The 6,000-nt window shown below is 40.8% G+C and overlaps 1 protein-coding gene across 4 annotated transcripts in view; it reads left to right on the top strand.

The window, feature by feature from the left end:
• Window positions 1–6,000, top strand: part of FRMD4A (FERM domain containing 4A) — a 1,911,200-nt gene that overhangs the window by 1,824,478 nt on the left and 80,722 nt on the right. The gene's annotated exons all lie outside the window — the stretch shown is intronic.

Genomic DNA, 6,000 nt, shown 5'->3' with positions numbered 1-6,000 from the left:
AAACTCAAAACATTCATCGGACGTTACTTGTTTTGCATCAGCATAACTTTTAAAACTCGCCCAAAAACTCTTCTAGGCTCAAACATGGTAGCAGAGAGAAAGAAAATGGCACACTGAGTAGCCTGGTGAGGAGGACCCTTAAAGGAACAGGGAGTACTTGCAATGACAGATTCTGACATTCCGATTGGTTGCTGCACGGTGATGTCAGATACCACTGTGCAGCAACCAATAGCAATGTTAGACAAGGATGTGTAATCTAACAGACCAGCACTTGGGTTACCTCTGAAAAAGGGGGGGGGATAACTTACAAAGTAAAACTTTAAACAGAAAATAAATTTAGCCAGCAGATGTGCTTGGGCTGCTTTGAGGGCAGGAGTAATGCATACTGCCCTATGAAATGGCTGTACTGTATTGCAGCAGTCCATGTACACCAAAATAATACAATTTTGCTTCATTTTTTTCAGCGGTGGCACTTTTTTTTTTTTTTTTTTTTGTATAAGACATGCACAGATGTGAACTCAATGACTGCGTTTATGCATGTGTAAACCCTTTCCAGGCTCCACACAGTGTGAGTGAAGTTACAAGCCAAGGATTTAATCAAGTAGTGCTATAGGCATGGAAGAGTTAATGGACAGGGCTCCATGCACGTGCATTGGTCTGTCCATTTAAGTTTCTGGATACACATGTGCATACTCTCTCTGTTGATGTGACTGGAGGAAAAGGTTTTATTACAAAAATACGATCCTGTGCTTCCGACGCTTTCCCAAACTCTTGCTTCCTAGTCTGGGTGAATTGTGTTAGTATGGCACCTTCACTGAGACTTTGTGAGACCCTGGAAGTTGTTAGGCTATCAACTACATGGCTTTCAGCATCAGTGATGCATTCAATCCACAAATCAGTAACTCTTTTTTTTCTAGCTTGGGTCCAAGGTGTGTCTTGCTTCAACTTTGCACATATTTCTGCAGCTTTCTTCTCCCCTCCCCCTTGTATCTTTAGTTCTCTTTCAATCTTCTGATCCTGGCTTTACTGAACTTCATTTCTTTAGGTTTCTTTGTTACTTTCATTTCTATGTAGCTGCTTTGTAATTTTTTTTACTCCACAAGCTACAAGCAGCATTTCTTTCCTTTCATGGTTACTGTCCAGATTAAATGTGCACAACTCCCATCTGTTCTTTATAGTCATGTGTCATATTTTTCTTTTATGTTTCTTCCTTTATGCTTTTTACCTATTTGTGTTCCCATAATGTGGATTTAGGAGCACACTTACTATTCTACATCTTCAGTACTTCCTATCTTATCCTATTTTCCCTTTTTCAGAGTTTCCTAAAGCTATAATGCCACGTGTGTATTGCCTGTGTTGTTGGTTTCATAATGCTTAGAGCAGCCATTTTTTGCAGGCTTGCCACCTTTCACCCATCCTCCCATTTGTCTTGCTTCTTTGGCTACCATTTCTGTTTCTGCTACCTCCTTGTCAACCTTGACACCTCTCTCCCTTCTGTCCGCTATCTCTATATGTAATAATTACTCCCATGTTTTATTCTTCTATTTTTTTTTCCTTCTTTCAAATTTTTTCTTTCCTTCATACAGTACATGTTCTTATCTAGCCTTTATCATTTATTATGATCCTGTTTTCTTCAGTCAGACCATTTATCTTCTTTCCTGCATACCTTCTCATTTTTCACCATATTTCAGTTTTGTCTAGTTCTGCCTTTCAAAGCACTTTCTTCTTTCAGATCCCTTGATCTGATAAGAGGATGCCCATCTTTGGTAAGCTCTAGGACCTGTATCACAGGAATTAGGACAACATGGTAAATAAAACTACTTGGAACTCCCTCACCCCCTCCCCTTCCTGTCATGCTTTTTGTATGCCATGCTGTCTAGTCCTTTGCTGCTGTAGAAATTGGTTAGAAAAAAATGGCCTTGGCTACCTGTTGAGATATTTGTAGTAAATTGTTCTATTGTACGACTGTCTCATTTACCTTCCACTTGTTACTCTTCTTTTAGTCAAGTGATTACTATTTTATTAAACTTTTCTGTCGGAAAGTAACATTCTGTACTTTCTGAACCATTGGGCTTAATCTCATTTGTTTCACAAGTCCAAGAAGTGTGACTGAGGTTGGAAAATTCCACTCAACAGGTATGTTCATTTTTCACTTTGCTTAGGTGAAGCACATAACACCTTTAGTTTTAACAATACAAAACTTAGTGAAGTAACATGAAAGATGTTACAAAAAAAGTAAGGTTCCTTTACTTGTCAGGCTTTGTCTGGTGCTTAATCTGAGGCCAAATATGGTGAAGGTGAACCGTCTATCTCTTCACAGGTTGCTGTCTTTTAGTCATGTCTAATCTGTTCAGAAGAGGGATCTAAAACTACTTTCCTTACTAAAATTCAGAGGTTAATATCTGTGCTTTTTAGAGGATTCTGTTGTGTTCCAATTAAGTCTAGTGTGGTGGATACTTCTGCTCCAGAAACTATTAAGGAGGATGCTTTAGCTACTTTGGTCAGGTACTGTACCAGCACTGTTGTAACTATGGAGCAGCCTCGTATTGTGGACACCAGCTGGATATGCCCTGGTCCTTACCCTTGATATTTCTATCCCATGTTGACTGTGAGAAGTAGGCTGATCCTTTTGTTAGGACTCGGGAACAAAGATTTTAAGCTGCCTACGCAACTTCTCTGAAGAGAAGTGTTAAGGAGTTTAGTCAGTGAGCAAAAAGTTAAAAGTTGAAGACCTAGACCTCTACGCCCTCAAACATGGGTACCTTATTGTCTACATCTTGTATAACATAGCAAAAGGCACTGGTTGAGCAGGTTCAAACATTGCTTTACCCTGGCACATCTGGTTGTATCTTACAGGTTTTACCAAAGACACTAAGGCAGCATTTCTAGACTATGCATTTATTAGACCTTCCCTTTTGGGAAAGGAAGTTCAACAATCTTAAAAATATGGAAAAATAGAAAAGAACTCTTACTGCTGTAGTAAACAATTCCACCTTGCATAACATGTTTAACTGAATACAGAAAAGCCAGTAACGCATATGGTTCAGTTATGGCATACAGCATCAAGACTAGTAGCAACAGGAAAGGGCTAGAAAGAGAGAGTCCCCCCTCTGTGTAGCATTCCATAAAGTTGTGAAACAAAAAGCAGGGTTTTTTGAGATCCCCAAGAGGCCATGTTTTACCCCAGGGTTGACAGCAGCAACAGTTCTGAGAATGTTGCCTGACTTTTCCACTATGGACATAGTTGAGGTCATTTTCTCTCCACTTGAAAGCTTGGAAAAAATTTTCTAAGGTCATGTAGGTTAGGGAAGTAATACATAGAGTATTTACTATCCCCTTTCTCTCTGTTCTCCAGTTACCTTTGCTGGACATCCCACCTCATCAAAAGCAAATGGCAGGGAAAAGTTTGTTAACCCTCTTAAGGAAAAGATCTGTCCATTAAGCCCATTAGAAAAGAAGGGCTTAGAAGTGTATTCCATATTCCTTTTGATGCCAAGAAGACAAATTACCTCCTGCCCATATTATACTTCAATGGCCGAACCACCTTTATCCCTGAAGAAACCTTTGAATAATCAGAGTATGTTTTTTTTCCTTGTCTTTCAGAGGAGGTAGATGTTCTCTGTGGACCTTCAAGACACATAGCTTCACATCAAAATCGCCAGAGACCCCAGGAGGTACCTGTGGGTCTAGGACAGAGACAGCCTTTACTAGTTTAGGACTCTAGCAGTGTGTCATTTCTGCCTTCATCATGTTCCTCAGTTGTGTCTTTGTGTATTAATGAAGTATTTTTGAACTTAAAGGGGTCTGTGTTCCATCTGTTCATTTCACTGCAGGGTAAGAGTGAACCATACAAAGTCTGTTGTTTCCATTTCAGTCTTTGGCTTTGATAGGAAAATGCTTAGACACTTCCCTTTGTCAAGTCTCTGCTGCAGGTAGTTTTCTCTTTCCACTGTCACTCAGCTCAGTCTGTAACAGCAGAGATTTTTATCTCAGAACATTGTCTTTTAACAACTTCAGTTATGCATCCTTTTGGCGGGTTCCCTATGAAGATATTTCAGTGGGAAGTTTAGGTCCACTTCTCTGAATCTTGCCTATTGCTTAGTGTTCTCTGAATCTTGACCTTCTTTCCTTTCCAGTTTGAATCTCCAGAGATTGTCATTTACCTCTACAATGATGGCTAGATCCCTCTAATGTTTGTTCTGAAATTTCATTTTAGTCGCAGACATTTTGGGGCATCAGCCTCCACAGATGTGTCCCCTGTGTAGGGTAGGAGAAAAAGTAAAAAAGACAGATGGTTCAGGGTGTTTGGTCATCTCTGGAGTCTACCCTTTACATATGCATGAAAGACATGACTGCAGATCTTTGTCACTGCTTGCCTTTCAAGATTCCCTGTCTCAGGGAGTCATATTGGTTCATTCAGACAACATGGCTGTTATCTGATACATCAGCAAACTGGAATGTTTTCTTACCGTATGTGTTTAGAGGCTTTGAGAGTATGGTAATGGCCCTTCAGTTCGTATCACTTTTTTTTTTAAGCCAGCTGCATCCTAGGAGCTTTCAGTTCGTTAGAGGACAGACTCCACTTCTGTCTGTTAATATGAATGTTCACAGAGTTCTGCAGTAACAAGGACTTTGCACCTCTTGAGGAAATCATTGAATGACAGTTTTGTGTCACCAACAGACTTAGTGTTTCAGCTACTTTTCATTAATTTCCCCCTCCAGGGGTGAAGCCAAACATGCCCAGTTTCTCACCAAAACTGTCTTTCGGCTTTTGCCAGTTAGGTGTCACCACAGCAGAACTCCTGTCCGCTAATGATTGGCAGTGAATTTTTACGGTGTCGAGTTGCCAGCCCGGCACCCAACCTTCAAAGAAGGCACACCCACACACGCCCGCACCTACCTACATGTCTTTAAATTCAGTCAACTGCAGGGAGGACATGCAGACTCCACACAGAAGGCGCAGCAGCCGAGAATCAAACTGGAGAGCCTCTTGCTGTGAGGCGACAACGCTAACCGCTGCACCACCGTGGCCTCATGCCCAGTTTCTCACAAATGGCCATTATTGAAAACTCTGAGGTTTTTGTCAAGAGTGCTGGGCAGTATTTTGTCATTGCTTGTCCCACTTTTGCTTACATTCATTTAGACAATTAGTCTTATAACCTTTGGAAAAAAACTACATCCAACTGAAGACAGCTTTAAAGACTGAGTCAGCATGAAGAACTGGGTTAATGGGAGAAGGATCCAAACCTCGGAGAAGGGATTTTTTTCCAGTCATTTCAGGAAAGGACTTGATGCGGACACCTTTTTGGCAGACTGGTTGTATACTAATGAGGATTAATGAGGAGCAGGTTGTTAGCAGGCCCTTAGTGGTAATACCACACATGCAAGATGTAAATGAAAGTTGCATGTATAAATTGTAAGGCATGAAAGTGCAGGAGTAGGCAAGAGTGCAACTCTGCATCAGCAGTACAGAAGGTTCATCATCCTGGAGTCCCTGTCTTCAGTCACTCTCCATGAGGGACTGGTGTAGAACCATGTTTTGATTTGAACAGTCCAAGCTGCAGGCTAGTGCAGAGTGGGAGTAGTTTTTTCCTAGTAAGCCAGGATGACTACCATTGTAAGTGGTAGAAACTCAGTTTTGAGGGAAATTATGCTGGATTGGGCAGACTGGGTATAAATTTCTTTTAATCTTTCATCTGTCACTTGCTTCCCCTGTAGTGTTATAAACAATCACTGCTGATCATTCCTGAAGAAGCTTTTGTTCTGGTTAGAAACTTGCATTTCTGTGCTTGTACATCTTTTCCTTCACATTACCAGAATATTTCACATAGCTATGCAGTCACCTTTTGGCCCACACAGTCATGATTCTATTTTCTCCCTTTGATTCCTACTCTCTTGTCACTGGTAATCTGTTTCATCTGTTGTTTTCATTCTGATAGTGCATTAGAGCTTCATTCACTTAGCTCCTACAGCCCTCAAACTGTTTGTGTGGTTGTTAAA

Source organism: Protopterus annectens, chromosome 11.part0 (assembly GCF_019279795.1).
Source record: "Protopterus annectens isolate FY-2018-M chromosome 11.part0, PAN1.0, whole genome shotgun sequence".
NCBI classification, from domain to species: Eukaryota; Metazoa; Chordata; order Ceratodontiformes; family Protopteridae; genus Protopterus; species Protopterus annectens.
Note: the sequence above shows the minus strand (reverse complement) of the source record. Positions and strands in the feature narration are given on the sequence as shown.